The sequence below is a fragment of the Ambystoma mexicanum genome, chromosome 4p (genome assembly GCF_040938575.1).
Source record: "Ambystoma mexicanum isolate Mex_15411 chromosome 4p, UKY_AmexF1_1, whole genome shotgun sequence".
Taxonomy (NCBI): Eukaryota; Metazoa; Chordata; class Amphibia; order Caudata; family Ambystomatidae; genus Ambystoma; species Ambystoma mexicanum.
Window position 1 is genome coordinate 267,719,516 of NC_090927.1, and position 19,283 is coordinate 267,738,798.

Consider the following 19,283-nt stretch of genomic DNA (forward strand, 5'->3'; position numbering starts at 1 on the left):
AGGAGATGAATTAGGGGTCTAGTGATCTCTGCGTAGCCCTCAATGAACTTTCTGCTGTAATTAGTCAGTCCAAGGAGGCTCCTTAGTTCCCGCAAAGTTGTGGGGTCTTTCAGTCTCTGAAGTGCTTCCACTTTCTTTTCCTGGGGACAGAGTCCCTGAGGAGTAATCTCATGCCCCAAGAAATTAACACGGGTTCTACACCACTGTGCTTTCTGAAAGGAAAGTTTTGCTCCGGCGGCCCTCAACTGCGTCAGAACATAACGGATCTCCGCTATGTGTTCTTCCACAGATGAACTTTTGATGAGGACATCATCTACATAAGTTAGGTTACCCCTCGCACCCAGGTCGGGCATGGCCTTATGTAGGAAAATGTTGAATTCATTGCCGGAGTTGAGGTATCCGAAGGGAGTCCGGGTCCATGTGTACTGCTGGCCCCCAAAGGTAAAAGCCAGTTTGTATTGGTCCTCCCTAATGACAGGCACGGTCCAGTATCCATTGGTCAGGTCTATTGCTGTGAATACCTGTGACCCCTGGATCTGGGCAAGCCCTTGGTCAATGTAGGGCAGAGGCCATCGGGAAGTATGGACCCGTTTGTTGAGCTCCCTAAGGTCGGCGCAGAGTCTCCACTGGCCGTTTGGCTTCAATATTCCCAGCACCGGATTATTGAAAGTGCTGTGGACTGGACGGATTATTCCCCGGGACTCAAGGTTCTTAATTATTTCAGTAAGGGACTCCATGGATGCGAGAGGCAAGCGATATTGCTTCACAAACACTGGAGTCATTCCAGGGTCCGTGGGAATTTTTGTGGTGTGGATGTCGGTGCGACCACAGTCATACGAGTCTACCGCAAAGAGATCTTGGAAATCCAAGAAAACTTGTTTCAACTTTTGCTTCTGTTCCAGAGTCACACAGGCATCAGCTAGGTTGACTCTCTCTTCCACCATCTGCCTGAAGCCTGGAAAGACTTCTGGTTTGGCTATCTCAGCGGCCTCCTCCAGCTGGGTGGAGAAGTCCCTGGTCAGAGTGCTGATTTGGACTGGAGGCTTCAGGTGTGAAAGGCAGCCCTCATGGACCTGGAAAATCACCTCATCCCTCCTGAAGTCACAAGTCACATCTTCCTTACCATAAGGGCAAGAAGTGTACACCAGGAAGTTCCCGCCATGCCGGGTGAAAATCATGTCTGGTGTTGTATTGTCCTCACTGTCACTGTCAAAACAGTCCTTGGGGATTGGTCCTAACAGTTCATTTCCTAAATAAATGGAGAAATGTCGGTCATCAACCGCCATTCCAATAATGGTGCCTGCGGCTAGAGTAATACTATTTAAGTCGCTGTTATCCACCTCTATTGGAATGGTGTCATGTTCTATGTTGACTAATGGTGTTGGGTTTACCCCCAACCCTTGCTGTTGGAGAGAAGCATTTAGATGAATATAAGCATCAGGGTTTTTCAATTTTTGTCCTCTTTTAGCTTTCACTCCCAGGGAGAATTGTCGGGTCCTTTCTGGGATGGTGACTTCCTCTTTAATCTGAATTTCAACTGCATAAGGTAGCAACTGAGCTGACCTAAATGCTTTCTCTGGATCATCAAAGCCCATGGGATTATCCGCTAATCGGGACCAAGCTTTGAAGTTTATTAGGTCCAAACTAATGGCAAAGCGATTGAGAATGTCACTGCCTAAAAGGCAGTAAAAGGCGGCAGTGACGTCTCGCACGACCAAACAATTATGGACTATGCTCTTGTTGCCAATGGAGATTTTGAGCATACACCTGCTTGGCAGGAGATGTTTGGAATTGGGTGCTTCCAGGTCCATTTCCCATTTGTCTATCTGTGGGAATGGCTGGATCTTTTGGGAGTTGGCGGAACATGGCTTTGCTGATGAAGCTCTTACCGTTGTTCACACACACTCAAGCGAGAACAGAGTCCTTCCCATCATTTAACTGAACAGGGATGAACAATTGCTCTCCAATTTTCTGAATATCAGCCAGGCTCTGAGCTGATTTCACATCTTTCTGGACTATAAGAGTGGGAGTTTCTGATTGTGGATTAGTAAAGAATTTCAGGGTGTTTCCTTCCAGTGTGGAATACCACCTTAAACTGGAAGGAAGGTTGATTTTCAGAAATAGAGAGGACCCCCCACCACCAGTCTGTTGTCCTACTGCTATTACTGTCACGTCTGGAATCTGGTTGTTCTGGAAGTGAAATTCTACTTGGTCAGATTTTTGTTCAACCATGTGGCAGGTGCCGTTTAAACTAACATGGTTGACACTCTGTTTTAATTTTATTGGTCGGCTAGTCTGGGTCCAGAGGACCTTGTTTACGCAATCTATTAGGGGTGACAACCTTCTCACAAGGTCATTCCCTAGTAAACAAGGGGTGCCCTCTGGAGTCACTACTATGACCGGGTGTTTCACCTTGTGTCGCCCAATTTTGATGTCCAAATCTACAGTCCCCTCGACAGGAATTTCCTTCCCGTCAAAGTTCTGCAGTTGTCCAGGAAGAGAGGTGAGAGGAATACGGTAATTCTCCCCCTTTCCTGCATTTATTTCCTTATTTTGGACAGAAGGGTAGCTTGGGATCCAGTGTCCACCAGTGCCAAAATTGTACCCTGCCCCTGTACTTGTACCGGGGCATAGTATCTTCCCTCCTTCTCCTCAAGGGGGCACAGATAATGCACATTTTTGGACAACTGGTGGGCTAACTTTCTGGTTTTGGACATTGCTAGCGAAGAGATTTGGGCAGAATTCTGTGGAGAGCCTTGGGAATCTGAAAGAAAAAGTTGGCAACTGGAGATCAGAGCCATTGTGGGTTCCCCTGGTTCCGGTTCTGGGCCACCCACCCCTTTTTGGAGGCAGTCACCAGGATCGGTTTGAACCAGGGGATTTTGGTATTGTCGGTTCTTGGGATGAGATGATGGGCGGCGGAAGCTCAGTCTCCACATCTCCCCAGTCTGAATTGGCATCCCTTGGGGCCCATTTTTCCTTGGGAGGAGTTCCCCCATCTCTGAAGGAGAAGATCCTTTTCCCAGGATCTTCTGAGGATCCCTCTCCCTCAAATTGGAAGACCTGGACCTCCTCCACAAAGTAGGTCTGTTTGGGTCCTTTGTTTCCCCTACCCCCCCTTGCTCCTTGGGTGGCAGACTTTCAGGGGTAGGAGATTTTGTTTCCGGTTCCTGGTTTTCCAGGGGCTGTTTATAAGTTGGGAAGGAAGCTTCCTCCAAGGATTTACACCCCCCTTCCCCTTGTGCCTCCTCCCTGGGAACCGGTGTGTTATCGGGGTGCTGCCCCCGTCATTGTTCTGGAGCACCAGGTCCAGAGTTTGGGGCATTCTGCGGTGGCATGCTCATCTGAGGGTTCTGTTGAGCCCTCAGTATGTGACCTAGATCTCGTGCCATATTTTGGACCTGGCGCTCAAGTTGTGAAACCCGCTCAGGCTGATATGGGGCTCTATTTTCTCCCCTGGGCTGATCCCGGGAAGGGTAGCTATCCCTTCTCTGGTAGTACCCCTGGTTGGGAAGATTTTGGTACCCCTCCACCCTTGGCCTCCCCTCTCCCGGATTAGGTTGTCTGGGCTCAGGGAATTGGGGAAAGTAGGATGGATGATTTTGGGGCTGGAAACCTGGGGAAAAAGTTCTGCCCAGGATTTGGAGAATTTCTGCCCTCCTGTGGGAAGTTGGGAGGGAGGTTCCCTGGGTTAGGTGCTTGGCTGGACACCCCCCTTGGGCTGGAGGGGTCCACACATAACCCAGGATTGGTCAGTTTCCCTTGTAGCAGGGACTTACATAGTCAGGGGGGCGGGGGACCCCATTTGTGGGACTACCTTCTCGACTCCCTGTCTGTGACTGGCCCGAGGGCCTTCTGGGCTGTGAATTATTTGGTGCAGGCAGGTTTTTAGGCCCCCCCATCTCCAAATCTAAAACGGGGGCAACCTTTACCTCTGCCACCTTGGCAGCAGCAGGGGTGCTGTTGGTTTTGGGGTTTTTTGGCGCATTATTTCTATTTTCGATGGGCTTCTGCACCTCAGAGATCCGGGTAGCCTGTTCAATGACCCAGTCTAAAGATCTTTTCTCATGAAAATCTCTCACGAGCTGGGTCATTATGTATTTGGGTAAGGCATGGAAAAACGTATTGATAAATTCTCTGCTATCCGTGCGCGCCCTTCTGGTGGTCTGTGCAAAAGCACTCTTTAATTATTGCACAAACTCTTGTGGGGCCTGATCCTCCCCACATTGCAAATTGTAGGCTGCCTTGCAAGCCTCTTGAGGATTTCTGTGCACAGAAAAATGTTTCAAGATGGCCGCCCTGTATGTGGACCACCTTGAATGGTTTTGATCCTCCAGCCCCGCAAAGAAACTGGAGTATTCTGGTGAGAAGGTCCACTTTACATATTGAATACAGCTTTGGCTGTCCGTCAAATGGAAAGTCTCCATCATTTGCTCATAGAGCTCCAAGTGTTCCCAAACAGAATACTTGGCGTTCTTATGATAAGGCGTGATGACACTCCTTATTGCCTTTATTTGTTTCAATGGGTCCTTAAGCAAGGCCCTTTTTGCCTTATTGGCCTTTTTGGTTCGGGTAACCCTGGTCCATTCATCCTCCGACTCAGAAGCGCTGCTCCCAGAGGTGCCTGTCTGATCTTCCAGGTTTTCCCGGATTCTGCAAGCCTGGACATGGCTGGCAGAGTGTGGGGACCTGGTCTCCTGTGTCCTGTGATGCTCAGAGGAGTCTTCAGATCCCTCCTTACTACCAGGATTTGCTGGGTATCCCCCCCACTGACCTAACTGGGCAGAGGTTTTCAGGATGCCCTTAGTGGGCCTACTCTCCTGGGGTTCCCCACTAAATTGCACTGTGCTTGGGTGCCCATACCCGGATGCCCGCCCCTCCATTCCTGGGTGGTACTGGCCTATGAGCCCCATACTTTTAGCTGGATAGTAATCTACCATCCCCGTGGCCCTGGGCTCATGTGCGCGAGGGGACATGGGGGTGGCAGAGTCCAGGGACTGGGAGAGATGAAGGCCTCTGGTACTAGGGCTCCTGAGGTTATGCTCAGGAGTTTCTCTTTCCCAGCGAACCTCATCTCTATCCGCCCCTGCTTCCTGTTGCATTGCAAGAGCCTGCGCTTTCAGTTCCTCAGTTAAGGCCTTACTAGACCCTATCAGTCTCTCCTGCATCGCTACCTGTTGCTGGAGCCTATCATTGTGCTGACAGAGAGCCTCATTTTCTCTCTGTGCCTCCTGATTGGTCCTGGAGTACTGGGCCAGTCTCTGCTGCAGGAGGGTTACCTCCTGAGCTGTGTCCCTATTGGCCTGCTCCTTTCTTGCCAGAGCATCCTCCACCCTCCTAGTGTGCTCTAACAAGTTCTGGTGTTCTTTTTGGAGGTCACCCAGTCCCTGGAGGGCCAGGGGATTTTCTTCCATTTTCCTTTTTAAGTGCAGACTTCCTGGCCTAAGGTATCCCTTTCCTGACTAAGAGCCTGCATCTGTGCCGCCAGGTCGTCCCTTTGCCTTTGGAAGGCACCAGCTTTCTGGTGGTCCTGATCAAACTCTGCCTGGGTATCCAGGTCTTTCAGAATCAATTTATTGCTTTCCTCTTTCTCTCTGTCTAATCGAATTTGCAGGGTGGCTACCTGCTCTGTGCATGCCCTGTTGAAGTCCAGTTGTTGCTCCAGCTTTTTCTGGCTCTGCAGAAGGGAGTCCAAACTTTCTTGGTACTCCTTCTGCAAGGCCAGAAATCTGGTATCCTGGTCAGCCTTCTGATATACTGCCTACTATCATTTTCTGACCCCTGGCTCCTCTGCAGCCTCTGCTCAGAAGAGACCAGGTCAGATTGGGCCTTTTCTAACGCCAGCTGTTGCCTACTTGCCAGATCTTGGTCTTCAGCACATTTGTCCTGCATGGCTCCCATATATAGATACAAATATGCTGCTATCCTAACCATCTTGTCGTGTTCATCTTTAACTTTAGGAGCCATGTATAATTCACTCAGGGCCACATGTAATGGACCCTGATCTCTCCATCTATGTGACCCTGTTTCAGTGACCTGTTGCGCGATTGCCTGCAGCCAGACCGTTTGGTCCTGATGAGTCCACTCACCTCTCACAAATAGCTTATGAAAGAAGTGCTCTCTGGCTATTTTCATATCTACCAAGGTCGTCATTCTGGAATTTGAGTTCCTTCCTGACTTACAGAGGTTTGTATTTAATTTTGCAAAACAGACCGTTTCCTTAGAGCGTTCCTTTGAGGGGTGCTTGTGGCGATCTAACCGGATATGTGTATCTGTTCAGTTGGCACACTGTATTAATCTGCACAAATGGTAAATCTAACCCAGAATATCCCAGCTCCGAGCCCCCACTTTTGTAAGCGATATTCAATCAACACTGCAGCCAAGTCAATGCCTAGTCTGGGATGCTGAGGAAAACCCTTATTAATGTATTTTTATGTCTAGTTCAGTACTCTGGATGACCACCCTTGTATAACACCCCCTTCTTAGAATCCTCCTGACCCCACTGAGCCAAGAAGTAGGTTTGTTTTGCAAATTAAAAGGTTTATTTGAGAATTTAAACAATATATATATATCACACTTTATAATAAATTAATATCTGACAGTACACTTAGACATATGATGTTGATCAGCAATGGGTAATCTGGCACTAGCACACTTCTTTACAATCAATGAGGAGTTAGTATAGGATGGAGAAAGTAGCAAAAATACTTTTATGGTTTCAAGGGAAAAGCAATGTGGAATAAAATGCAGTGCAGGAATACTTGATATGATTTTAGCAAAAGATAAGATAATCACTTTTTCTCTGGCAATTCACCCCCTCCCCTATGCAATGTAAGAAATGGAAGGAGATGGAAAGAGGAGCACACAGTTCTCAGGAATGCAATCAAATACAATACGAAATTCAGTTCCCCCCCAGCAAGCTTAGAGGAAACAGGTAGGAGTTTGAAACACAGGCCCAAAATGCTTTTTAAATGTGATGGCAATGGATGGGAAAATGTGCCAATGATTTTAATTCCCTCTAGAGATTCAGGGTGAGTGGGAGATGCGTGTTGGTATTAGTTCAGGCTCACTTTAGCAATGCTCTATGAGTTATTACCAAGTTGCAAACGGATTTTAACAAAGGAAAGAATGGAGCTGCTATTTTGACAAGTGGAGAAATTGAGCCAAAATTGCAAATTGCGGTAAATTCGCGAGTGTGTGAATCGTGATTGCGGCAAAAGTATAAGGAGTATCAAGTCGGTTCTAGGCTTGTTGGAAAGCTTAGATTCCAAGCTTTCAGAGGAAATCTCGTTCCTAGCCCAAACGGTTCCAGAGATACGGACAATTAAATAAAGGTAGTTTTTCAGATTTAAAGTAAAACTCAAAATGACAGGTGACAGCTTGCAGCTGCAGAATTGACAGGTGACAGTTGTGCAGCTTTAAAAATGACAGATGACACGATTTCTAGGAGGCAGTTCTACTTCGGTTAAAATAGTTTGGATTAGATTATTTTAACTACGAGATTGGTTCTGCACAGTTCTGCTAGGTACTCACAATATAAATTTGAAATAGGCCTCGCCACGGATCTGGTCAGGTTTTGGACTGGACTCCGGTTCTGGTCTCGGCACTTCACAGTGATCTGGGTCAGCTCTCTGGTTCTGCTACAGCGGTCTGGGTTACTCTGGATCGCTGGTCTGGTCTCTGGCAATTGTTCTTGGCAAAAGAATTCAAACAGCTCGCCCGGCTGTGGAATAGTTTGCAAATGATTTTAAGGATGCTGAGGCCTGCTGAGAAGAGTTCTCAGTTTGTGGGTTTAGGCCCTTGCTTTAAATTCTGAAGTAAAGTTCTGGTCTTTGGAGATTGATGGATTTGAAGTCTGGATCTCTGGATGTGAAGTCGTCGGTCAGCATGCTCCGCAGCAAATGGAATTGAATGTCTCTACCTGTCCCAGCAGTCTCTTTTTATGTGTTTTGAAAATGGGTGTGTGCCTAGGCCTAGCTAAGCCTGCCCTCTCTACTTGTCATTTGCCCAATTCTCCCCTCTCCCATGATTGGGGGAAGGAAATGGATTGTCATCATGATGAGGTCTGTTTATGGGTCACTGGATCCTCCCCTGGTCAGTTTGCCCACAAATCTATATTTGATTCAAATACATCTTTCCCAGATATACAATTTGTTGAAATTACATGCGCACATTATATATTCCTTATGGTCCATGCTTGTCCGCCTCTGATCTTCTTGGGGGCTTGCATTAAAAAATGACAACATTTTGCGCTTTTTAACTGGTTTTGCAATATCGGACATTTACCCAAAATTACACACATGTGTGCAAGGAGTATGGACATTAATTGATGAAGTTTCAGATTTTTAACATGCAGACATTTGGAGTGAGACCCTATTTTCCGCTAGCAACCCCCCAGAATACACCACGGGGTCCTAACGCCTCTCAAAATGTTCACAGAAAAATCACAAAAATAATGATATTACTTATATAATTCTGACAAGTCCACACTATGAGTTATCTATCTTTTTAAAATTATGCCCTGGTCAAAAAGGGGTGTGGCTTCCCACATCACAGGGTGGAATAACTGGTTTATCCACTTCCCCTAAGCTCAGCTGCTAGCAGAGGCACTGCCCCTCCCAGTTTCCCCTAAGAGGAAGCCACTTTACGACGCCCCCAATATAACATTTGCCTGAGTCAAGGGAGTTGCATTGTTCTGTTCCTTCCAGTTCCCAGGTGCTGCACCCCTAATCTAATCAGAGAGGTGACAACTCCTTTTGACAAGGTGCAGCAGGATGCAGCTAGGCCTGGGAAGAGTGGCTGAACAGGTTTCTCCTGTCGGGGGTAGTTGTCAGGCAGAATCCAGTTTCACTAAGCCAGGTTTCAGCTAAATGTCACTTTTTGTTCCCAGTTTTCTACATTCAAATCAAACTGACAATTTGTACCTATACATTAAATAATTACTTCTTTCAAGTCATTTCAGAATATGGTTTTACATTGTATCCACCTCTTAGCAAGTCTGGTTTTGTTTGATTTGTTCAGTTTTACACAAAAGTCTGGTGGTTTTAAAACGCCGGCTTTCTGATAGTGGTGAGTACTGGTAATGCAACCATTTTTGGGATTAAGAAAATGAATTCCCCACAGTTCTGGGTTGCTTTTGGCAATCAGCATTGCCATTCCCAATGGTTTCAGGCTACTGTGTGTGTAGCCCAATGGTGGTTAGGCAGTGCCCTCCTGTGCTCACAACATAGGCAAAAATGGGTGGCAGCCTATTCTTCATGTTTTCCCTGTGCACTCTCTGGGGAGTTCTGGCCATCATGATGTTTTCCATGCCAGTACTGCACAGTTTTATTGTAGGGCTTGGATGCATGGGTAAAAACATCCCACATACCATCATTGCTGCCTGGGTTCATTGCCTATCTACAGCTACAGCTTGACTCCTTGGTTTAGCGCTAGTCGCTGTCCCTGCATCACGAAAGTCTGTGGAGCTGTCTCATGTTGCAGGGAGCTGGTCTCCCAGGGCCTTTTCTGTGACTTTGCAGAGGGCAATTTGAGGTTGGTTCTGTGCCCACACTCAAATATGCAATATAGGCTTTTGCACAAGCAGAACAGCAACCCAGTCTTGAGACTGGGAAACTTTGGCTATGTGGATAGTGTATAACCCTTTAGGGCCTAAGACCCAAAATCATTAGAAATGCTCTTACTGGACATTCTAGTATATCGAGAACAACATCCAAGGTCGGAGACTACGATTGGTGGGCTGCAATGGATAGTAACATAGACTAGTTCGTAAGAGGGTAACCCACAATGCTGACAAAGCGAGAAGACCCTTCACACCTGTGCTGTGCATTTTAAATTAAATGAAATACCCTCTCGGTCATGGGAAAGGCTGGCAATTGAACTTGCAGGGCCTTTCTATACACTTCTGAGGCAAATGGGATTTGGTATAGTCCTTATTGACAGTTTTTCACACTGGCCAGGAGTAAAGGTTCTGGAGGAAATAATGTCAACAAAAGTGGTAATGTTCCTCGAAGAGCTATTTCTATGAGAAGGCAACCACACCACTATTTTGTCTGATAATGGGACCCAACTATGTTCCAGGGAGGTCAGTACATTTTTGAGAAATCGTGGCATCAAGCATATCTCCACAGCCATCAAAAACACCCAGGTGAATAGCCAGGTAGAACGGTTCAACTGTTCAGAGGGACTTAATTCAGCTCCTTCTTGTATCTGAATGAGCCACAAAGGCTGGGCTCAACAGAATGATGATGACTTATCACACCCACCAACAACCCTCTGCTGTGTTTATCCCCTTCAGGCTGAGAGATGCAGGGATTGTCAGGACATTATGCGCCACTCTTGGCTGAAGGCCAGGTACCCTGAGGCCAACACATCACTTTCTTTCCATTTGTTGGCAGCCACTTGCATTGGGCACGCTCTGTTTAGAAGCAAGTATGAACTAAGGGCTCCAATTAAAGACCATGGGCCTGATTCACAGAGCGTTTTCCTTTGGCATTGTGCCATTATAAAGCACTTTTGTGAATCAGGCCCCATTACTTTAGGGTGGAAACTGTGGTACCTCTCATATTACCACACCGTGTTCTGAAGGTACAGGCCCACAACAGTGAGCCCAGCCTAGTTACAACACCTCTGATTGAAAGGTATGGAATGTGGGGCATGTGGCCTGCAATCTCTAACACATCAGTCATCGAAGCACTAGAGGAAGGGCCGCGAGAGATACATGTTTTGCCTGAGAAGGTGAAGAGTCTATAGCCAGCAGATGTAAGTGACTTCAATCCAGCACTCCAACTAAGTCAATGCTTATTATTGGATGCCCAATGGAAGCCCTTATTTATATATTTTTATGTCAAAGTTCTTTAAATCTGGATGATGAACCCTTATATAACACCCCTATCTTTGGATCTCCCCGACCTCACTGAGCCAAGAAGTAAGTTTGTTTTGCAAATTAAAAGGTTTATTTGAGGAATTGAACAATATATATCACACTTTTATGAATAAAGAAATATCTGTATATCACACTTATGAATATGAACGGTAATCAGCAATGGGTAATATTACAGTCTCAACAATCTCTTTAATCAGTAAGGAGTAGGAATAGGAAGTATCATGTAGCAGAGAATACTTTATATGATTCAAGGAAATGCAACGATGGGAAAAATGCAACACAGAAATAAACTTCATATGATTTCAATCAAAAGATAATATGGTCACTTTTTCCCCTGTGACTACTCTCTCCCCCCACTATGCAATATGAAGAGATGGAAATGAGGGCACACAGGTTTCAGAAATACAATCAATAATGCAGTTCAATCCCAGTTCTCCCCAGCAAGCTTAGAGAAAACAAGTATGATTTTAAACAGGCAAAAATACTTTTGAATGTGAGTGCAATGAATGTGAAAAATATGCTAAAATGATTTTAATTCACTAAAGGAGATTCAGGATAAGTGAGAGTTACTTTGGATTGGTTCAGGTCAACACTAGCAATGATTCATGAATGATTATCAGATTGAAAACGAATCTCAGCAGTTGCAAACAAGAAACAGCTATTTTGGCATGTGTCGAAATTCAGCTAAATGGCAATTCGCGGCAATTTTTCCACGTGCGTGAAACGCGATTACGGAAATACTATAATGAATTGGAATGTCGTTTTAGGTTCGTTGGAAAGCTTAGGATCTTAGCTTCAAAATTTACGGATGTTTTTGTGAAGGTAGATTTTCCAGAAATAAAGTCAAGATTTCAAAATGACAGATCGCGCTTTAAAGATTTACCAACAAGGATAGGCTTAAACGAAGGAGCTATGAAGAAGCAAGACAATCAACGGGCAGCCACCAGAACCACAGCGCCACGGCTCTGATCTCTGTCCGTCAAAACACTTGTCCCTCTTCAGAAATATCAGCGCAAAGATGATTATTGCTACAATTATCACAGACTTATGTGGAGGAGAGAAGAATTTAGGATAGACAAAAGAGGTTCTGTAATGCAGTTCTGGACAGGTTGAGATGGTTGGAATAAGATTACTTTAAACTAAGAGATGACTATGGACAGTTCTAGACTAAATACTCACTCCTAGGCTTTGGAATGGAATGGATCCGTCACAGATCTGGTCAAGGGTTTGGTATTCACTCGCCACTGGACAGGTCCCTGGCGCTCTAGGTTCTGCTCTCAGCACTACACGGCGGTCTGGGTGGCCTCTTAGACTGGATCTGACGGGTTCTGGATACAGCTCTGCTTTCTGGGGCTGGACCTTGGTTCTAGCACAGGGTTCTTGTCTAGAATAGAACAGCTCAGCCCGGCTGTTGAATGGTTTGGTTAGGCCCAGTGGAAGTTTAGGGGTTAGAATCAGGTTGCTAGATTCTAAAGGCCTGCTGAGAAGGGTTCAGCTTGTGAATTAGGCCTCTCTGCTTCAAAGTTCTAGAGTTTGGTTCTAGAGTCTGGTCTCTGGATCTATCTGGAGTCTGGAGTCTTCCTGCAGAGTGCTTCGCCAAAAATAGTTGAGTAGTGGAAAAGTGGGTGTGTCATATCTGTCCTAAGCAGTCTCTACTTATGTATTTTCAAAGTGGGTGGGGAGGCTGATTCTACATGCCCAACCCTCTAAGGATTTGATAGGTTAGACGATTCCCTGTCCCCTTATTGGAGAAAGGATCAGCGTGTCATCCTGTGTCATCTTTATAGCTTAGGGAAAAAACCTCCCCTTTGTGTCTGTACAGGATATCCTATTTTCCATAAAACACATATTTACAATATATACCACTTGTTAATATTGCATAACTTACATGCCAGATTAATTAAGATGCATTTCTGTTTAACTCTCCTCTTCCTCAGAGCCTGGGTTCAGAAATGACCATTTTTTGCGCTTTTGGGGGTTTCCCAATATTCTTTCTGCACCAAATTTTAGACATGCCAGCACACCCCACCTGGGCACATTTCTATAATTCCTCCGGTTCTTGGCATAAATGCAGTAGCTACAATATGAATAAATTCCGGGGTTTAGTCTCAGAACATCGCACGAAGTCCAGCTTAGTCTTAAATCGTGAGGGAATTTTTCATTTTAAGAACCTCAAAGTTTACCATTTTTGTCAGCGTGGTACAATTTGTTGTAAGCATTTTTATAAAACATACATTTGCTTTAAATTCAATTCACATCTCAGTCTGGTCCGCCTCCTAAAGCTGGGCTGACTCATAGAGTCACATGTCTTGTTTCCTGCCAACAGTTTGTGGTCAGTTACACCCCAAATTAGCATTCCCATTCAGTCCAAGGCATCTATTGTTCCTTTCTCCGGGCTGCAGAGAAAATCTCCTCCCTTTTGGATTAGCATGTCAATGCAACATCCTCCTTCTGGTGGGAATGACAAGGTGAGAAGGGTTCTCAGGGGAAGCAAGCCTTTTGGGGTTTTAACTGCATCAGGTTACTTTCTGATCAATTGTAACATAGTTCCTTGTGAAAAAAATAACATTTATAAACTTAAAATAAGCAACATATCTTTAAATCAAGTCTTTTTCAACATGAAATCACTGTGTGGTACTCTATTGGCATTTTGTTGGAATTCTCTCCTTTGGCATATTTAACTTCTGAAACACCAGTTCTCCTGTCAGAATTATAAATCGCCAGCACCTGACAGAGGCGAGTAACGGTACTACACCCATTTTGACAGCTGTCTTTCCGTCAAGTATCTTTAAAATAGGATTATGTTCTGATAACATATGATTTTTGCTGACATTGTATTTGTGTGGATTCTTGTAGTAAATGATGTAGAACACCCAACAAAGAGGTTGAATCTTTTAGGTGATTTGTGAGCCATGACTTTGGCAATTTTTGACAATCAAGAACACAGATTTTCAAACAGCTCCGTGTTTCTTTTTCCATCAGCATTGCTATTTCCAAGTGGTTTCAGACTACTTTGTGGGTAGCCCCATGGTGGTTTTTGGCATTGATCTCCTGTGCTCACTGACATAGGCAAAAGTAGATGGTGGCCTATTTTTCAGGTATTCACTGCGCAATTTCTGGTGATTTCTGGCGAGCAGCATGCTTTCCAGTGGCCATTATGATGTTTCTGCTGCCAGCAATGCAGTGATGTTGCAGGGCTTGGATGAGTGGGTTGATACATCCTACACAGGGTCAAGAGTAGGACCTTCATTTATTTAAAAAAAGATTAGATTTCAGCTATGACCCTTGTCCACAATATTTTGTTTGTCTTATTCAAACCCCTAAAGCACCTATCCACCTCAGTGAAGAAAGGGTGATTTGTTGCATTGGTCTTGCTGTTGAGTTGTTGCTGCATTGTTCTGCCTTCTTTAGTCTTCCCAGTGATAGATGCCCCTGTTGCTTTCATTTCCTGTCCTTTAGAGCGTATGAAGAGAATGCTATGTTTCTGTGCAGTGTCATCTCTTTAAGGTTCCCCCAGCTGCAATTGGTCAGTTGTAGATGAGGCGGGTGGAGGCCTAATTTGCGCTGTTAATGAAACGTCTTCACCTCAACCTCTTGGAGTGAATATATCTCACTACTTTGTGTGATCTTTGCAGCACTCATCTCGCAGTACCAGGGGAACATTTTAAATGAGGATCTCATATATGCAGTGTTGCATAATTTAGAATATGGTCAGTGGCATTCATATTGCAGAAATCAGTAGTGTGTGTGACATGAAAAGGGCTTGGAACTATGTGTTTGGGACAACAATAGACCGCACGTTGTCCGGAAAAGATCAAAAGCATTACGAGAATGGAAGCTCTACAACCTAAAGAGCGTTTAAAAAGCAATGATCTAGTTTATGTTACTACATACTCTCAACAAAGCGTCCAGATTAAGAAAATGATAAGAAAACATTTGAGAACTCTATCACTCGACCCAACCCCGGCTAGACTGTTTCCTAACCCTCCACTATTTGCTTAGAGCAAAAGCAAATCCTTACGTGATTACCTAATCAAGGCAGATTTCGGCACCAAAAAAAAAGGAAAAAACAAGTCTTCAAAAGCACCTTAACTTGCAATAATTGCAATAACATTCATAACGTGATCAAGGGTAATTCTATTGCACATCATCATAAAGGTCACAACATCGCTCTTCACCATACCGCTACATGCGACACAAAGAATGTAATTTATGGCATCAAATGCCCCTGTGGATTGTATTATGTAGGAATGACGACCAGGAAAGCTAAACGCGATGGGTAGAGCATACATCCAACATTAGGCAAGCATCCGAAAAATGTGGTGTGGCTCAACATTTCAAGCAATCACATCATTCTATTGCCCAAATACACTTCATGATACTAGAACATGTGTGCCTACCCGAAGAGGTGGCCATTTGAACAGATTATTGCAGCAAAGGGAGATCCATTGGATTGATTGCCTGGATTCTATGTCTCCATGTGGGATGAACTTAAATTGGGACTTCAGTTGTTCCTTGTAGTCCCACAACCAATTTATCATTTCTAAATTGGAACTGTAGCTGTTTTCCGTTCTTCTATATTGTTCTATATCCTTCCTGTGAAACCCAAAACCCTGACCTGTATTCAAATAACGACATTTTCACGTATCTACTAGTTTCTCATAACCACGGTAAAGGTATATGCAATTAAGCTTCAATCACATTCATTTTCGCAAGAATGCAAATACACAACACCTAAGTGCTTCTCACGCCTATTAAATTGCCAGCAGTAAATACATCCCTCTTCATGGGACATGCTTAGATCCATACATTTTTCACTTGCGAGAAATCACAATAACCGGATAGCTTCATAGTCAGAAACACATCTTCAAGATGGTGTGCTGCCCTTACAACCATTCGAGCCCCGGGCACTCTTTTTAATCATTAGCGCATGCGCCCAGGTCGCTTAGCAACACACATCACTCTGCTGATCAACGAATATCTTGAACTCTGAGGTGAGAGTTTTCTGCCAAGTGATACTCTAAAATGTAACACGTTACTGCTCACAAATGAGGCCAAAACGTGGGACCAAGCGCTACTTTCTAGCGACTGGTCCCATGTTTTGCTGCTCATGATAAATATTGTTTTGCTTATTTACCTAGGCGCACACAATTCTTTTCTTACAGATAAGGTGAAGGTTTACCCGCTCTGCACAGATTTCCGTGCAGTCACTCAGAGAACTCTCAGTTTAGTTAATGACTTACACAGGCCACAGAGGACATCTTACGGTACACAATGAATACTATAATTTACACATTATCACTTTAACCCACAGGTGCCTAATAGAACTACAGATATTATTTACCTGATGAAGGGCGGCATTGGCCGAAACATGTTGTAGTAAACAGGAAGAGACATGCTGAGCCTTACCATATTTTCTCAGCCTATAACTGTTCCCCACTGAGATATCTGCTCCCATGAATTTTTCAATTATGAATTTCACTATGTAATCTTATCTGTTTGCATACAAATGTATTTAACAAATTTGTCATATGCAACAGACTTGCATGAGCAGTGGATATTTTTGTCAACACTAAGTACGTTTTTCTTGATATGAAATGTTAATTTTGCATCTTTGTTATTATTGAATTGTTACAATGTGTACCTTTGCATTACTTTTTTTCACGAGTAAACAATTGAACATTATGTAACTTTGTGGACAATTATGTATTTTATACAGGCAATTTATTGCCACAGTGTGCCCAGATCTTGTTCGCCGCAGTATTCGAGGGACCTCCATTGCATTATAGTTTTGCCAGTAAAAAATCCTTGTCACAGTAAAACAATGACCAGACTGGCTGCACCTATGTAGGTCAATAAAACCATGTAAGAAAATTCATTATGTTGGATTTACCCATGATGATTAGTATGAAATGCCATGCAAAGGTAAGAAAATATGTGGAGACTTGCTGCACCAATGTAGGTCAGTCTAGTCACATAGGAACACCTATGATATTGGCTTTACCCTTGATAGCCAGTAAAAATGCAATTACAAAGTAATAAAATATAGCCAGACTGGCTGCACCAAAGTCAGTGTGTCCAACCAGCTTGTAGAGGAGCAGCTGCATGCATCTGCAGGAAAGCCCAACCCCTTATCTCCCACATGTTGGAAGTCTGAGATCGTGCCGTGTTTGACACCAGCAGTTGTGCCAATAACGCAGCATATATTCGAAAGAAGATGCCCATTGAGACAACCCCCATTGAATGTTTGCCCGAAGGGACCACAATCTGAGGGAGGAGCTCCCTGAAGGAATATAAAAAATTAGTAAAGAAAGAAGCCTGTGACGTCATAAGAGAGTATGAGCAACCTCTCAGGATACTGGCTGAAGAGGATGTATGGATTTTACAGAAACTAATGATGAAGTAAAGAATAAAGTGAACTTTGAATTATGAAAAAGAAGCTTACAAGTGCACAAAGGGCAGGGACGTCATTTAGGGGTCACCAGAGGTCGCAATTGCGTCCTCTGACGTGTCCCTTGCGCCCTCTGTGATCTCCATTGTTACCTCTAAAAAAAGAAAAACTTTCAAAAAAGTGTTTTTTTCTTTTTTTTGTAATGCAAGCTCCTGGGCTGTGGCCAGCACCAAGTGGCTCTTTACTTCTGGAGTGACTGGCTTTCTTGTTCAGGCCCTTTAAAAAAGGAAGACAAATAAGAACAGCAGTGCCACAAGTTTAACACTTTCAGCACTGACCCTAAATAAGAAAGAATCGGAATACCAAATAATGTGTCTTTCTGGAATTCTATGCAATAATTGCTAGACCCATTAAAGGTTTGTTTGAGGCACACTTCAGGGGTTAGTCACTGATTTAGTCTGTTCTTAAACACCTCAACTCAGCCTTTCACCCTTCTGAGATCGATAAATGAGCACCAGCACAGGTTGGGTGATATTGGGTGTATATTATTTCTATAGCCCAGTCAAAAATCACATACCACAGTAGGAAAATAAAGGCAGGCTGAATGCGCCAAAGTAGGCCAGCTCAAACACGTAATACAGTTATGATGTTTGCTAATCATTGATGGCCAGTAAAATAAAAAATGACATGCCACGTGAAGAAAACAGAGCCTTCCCCAGCCTTTCACCCATCTCAAATCAGCAGCCCATAGGCATGGCACGAACAGCAGCACACAAACAGTCGTACACAGCATTCACTCACTCATACATAACAACAGTCACATGCACATCCATACAGCATTCACTCATTCATTCACATGAGCACAAATACAGCAATCACTCATTCATTCACATGAGCACACATACAGCATTCACTCATTCATTCACATGAGCACACGTACAGCATTCACTCATTCATTCACATGAGCACACATACAGCATTCACTCATTCATTCACATGAGCACACATACAGCATTCACTTGCTCATTCAAATGCACACCCACCTATACAACATATAATCCCTGATTCACAAATGCAGTTACAGGCACGAACACATGCTTACAGGCCTACCTACATATATTTAGACTTTTTGTTCTTGCCTTTAGCCTCAGTCTGGATTCTGCTCTTCATTCCTCGAGCCGCCTGCCATGGAGGCCATCCAGCTCCTGAGCTTCAAGAAACAGGAAGGAAGGAGAGCTTCCTGGTTCCTGCACATACGCCGAAGAGCCGGAGAGCTCCAAGGTTAATGCCCAAATCTGTCTGCATGTTCAGGGAGGCGCAAGTGCACCCTCTATACACACATGAGACTTGGAGTTCTCCAGGCTTCATCCCCAAAGGCCATTCACCTGCATCCATGGCGGCGGGCCTTGGGATCAGTTCCCGGACGCAGCGTTACAATGCCCTGCAACACAACCGTCTGGATTCTCGTGCCTTTTTACCACCACGCCTGAGAGATTATCCAAACCCATTGGGCCCCAGCAGCGGGGACTTGGTCGCGAAGGGGCCCTATTTTGCTAGCTTTAGAGGCGCTTACAGAATGATGCTGTTAATTTTTACCATGGTGATAGGGATGGCTGCTGCAACTTTGATCCTATAATCAAATTCATGTTGAGGCCAACATAGCAGCAGATCAAAAAACAGACACACGTGTGTCCATCTTTACGAAAAGAAAGTACAGCAATAGTCATGCATGAAAGCACAAGCCGCCCACACATGCTCCTGCGCGTGCAGTTCCTGCACACCGCTAAATGTTTTTCTTCCAGACATGCTTATTATTTCCATGATGCAGTAGCTCAGCACTGTGCAGACACTGCAGGGGCTCTGTAGATTGCTGGCCCACATGTGCGAATGCCCACACGAGCCCTCCATCTGCATGTAGAGGATACATACCACTTTAACCATTGAGGACATCATTCCACATGCAGAACAAAAGTGGGGGGAACAGCTTTCCCGGTGTATGTTCCACAT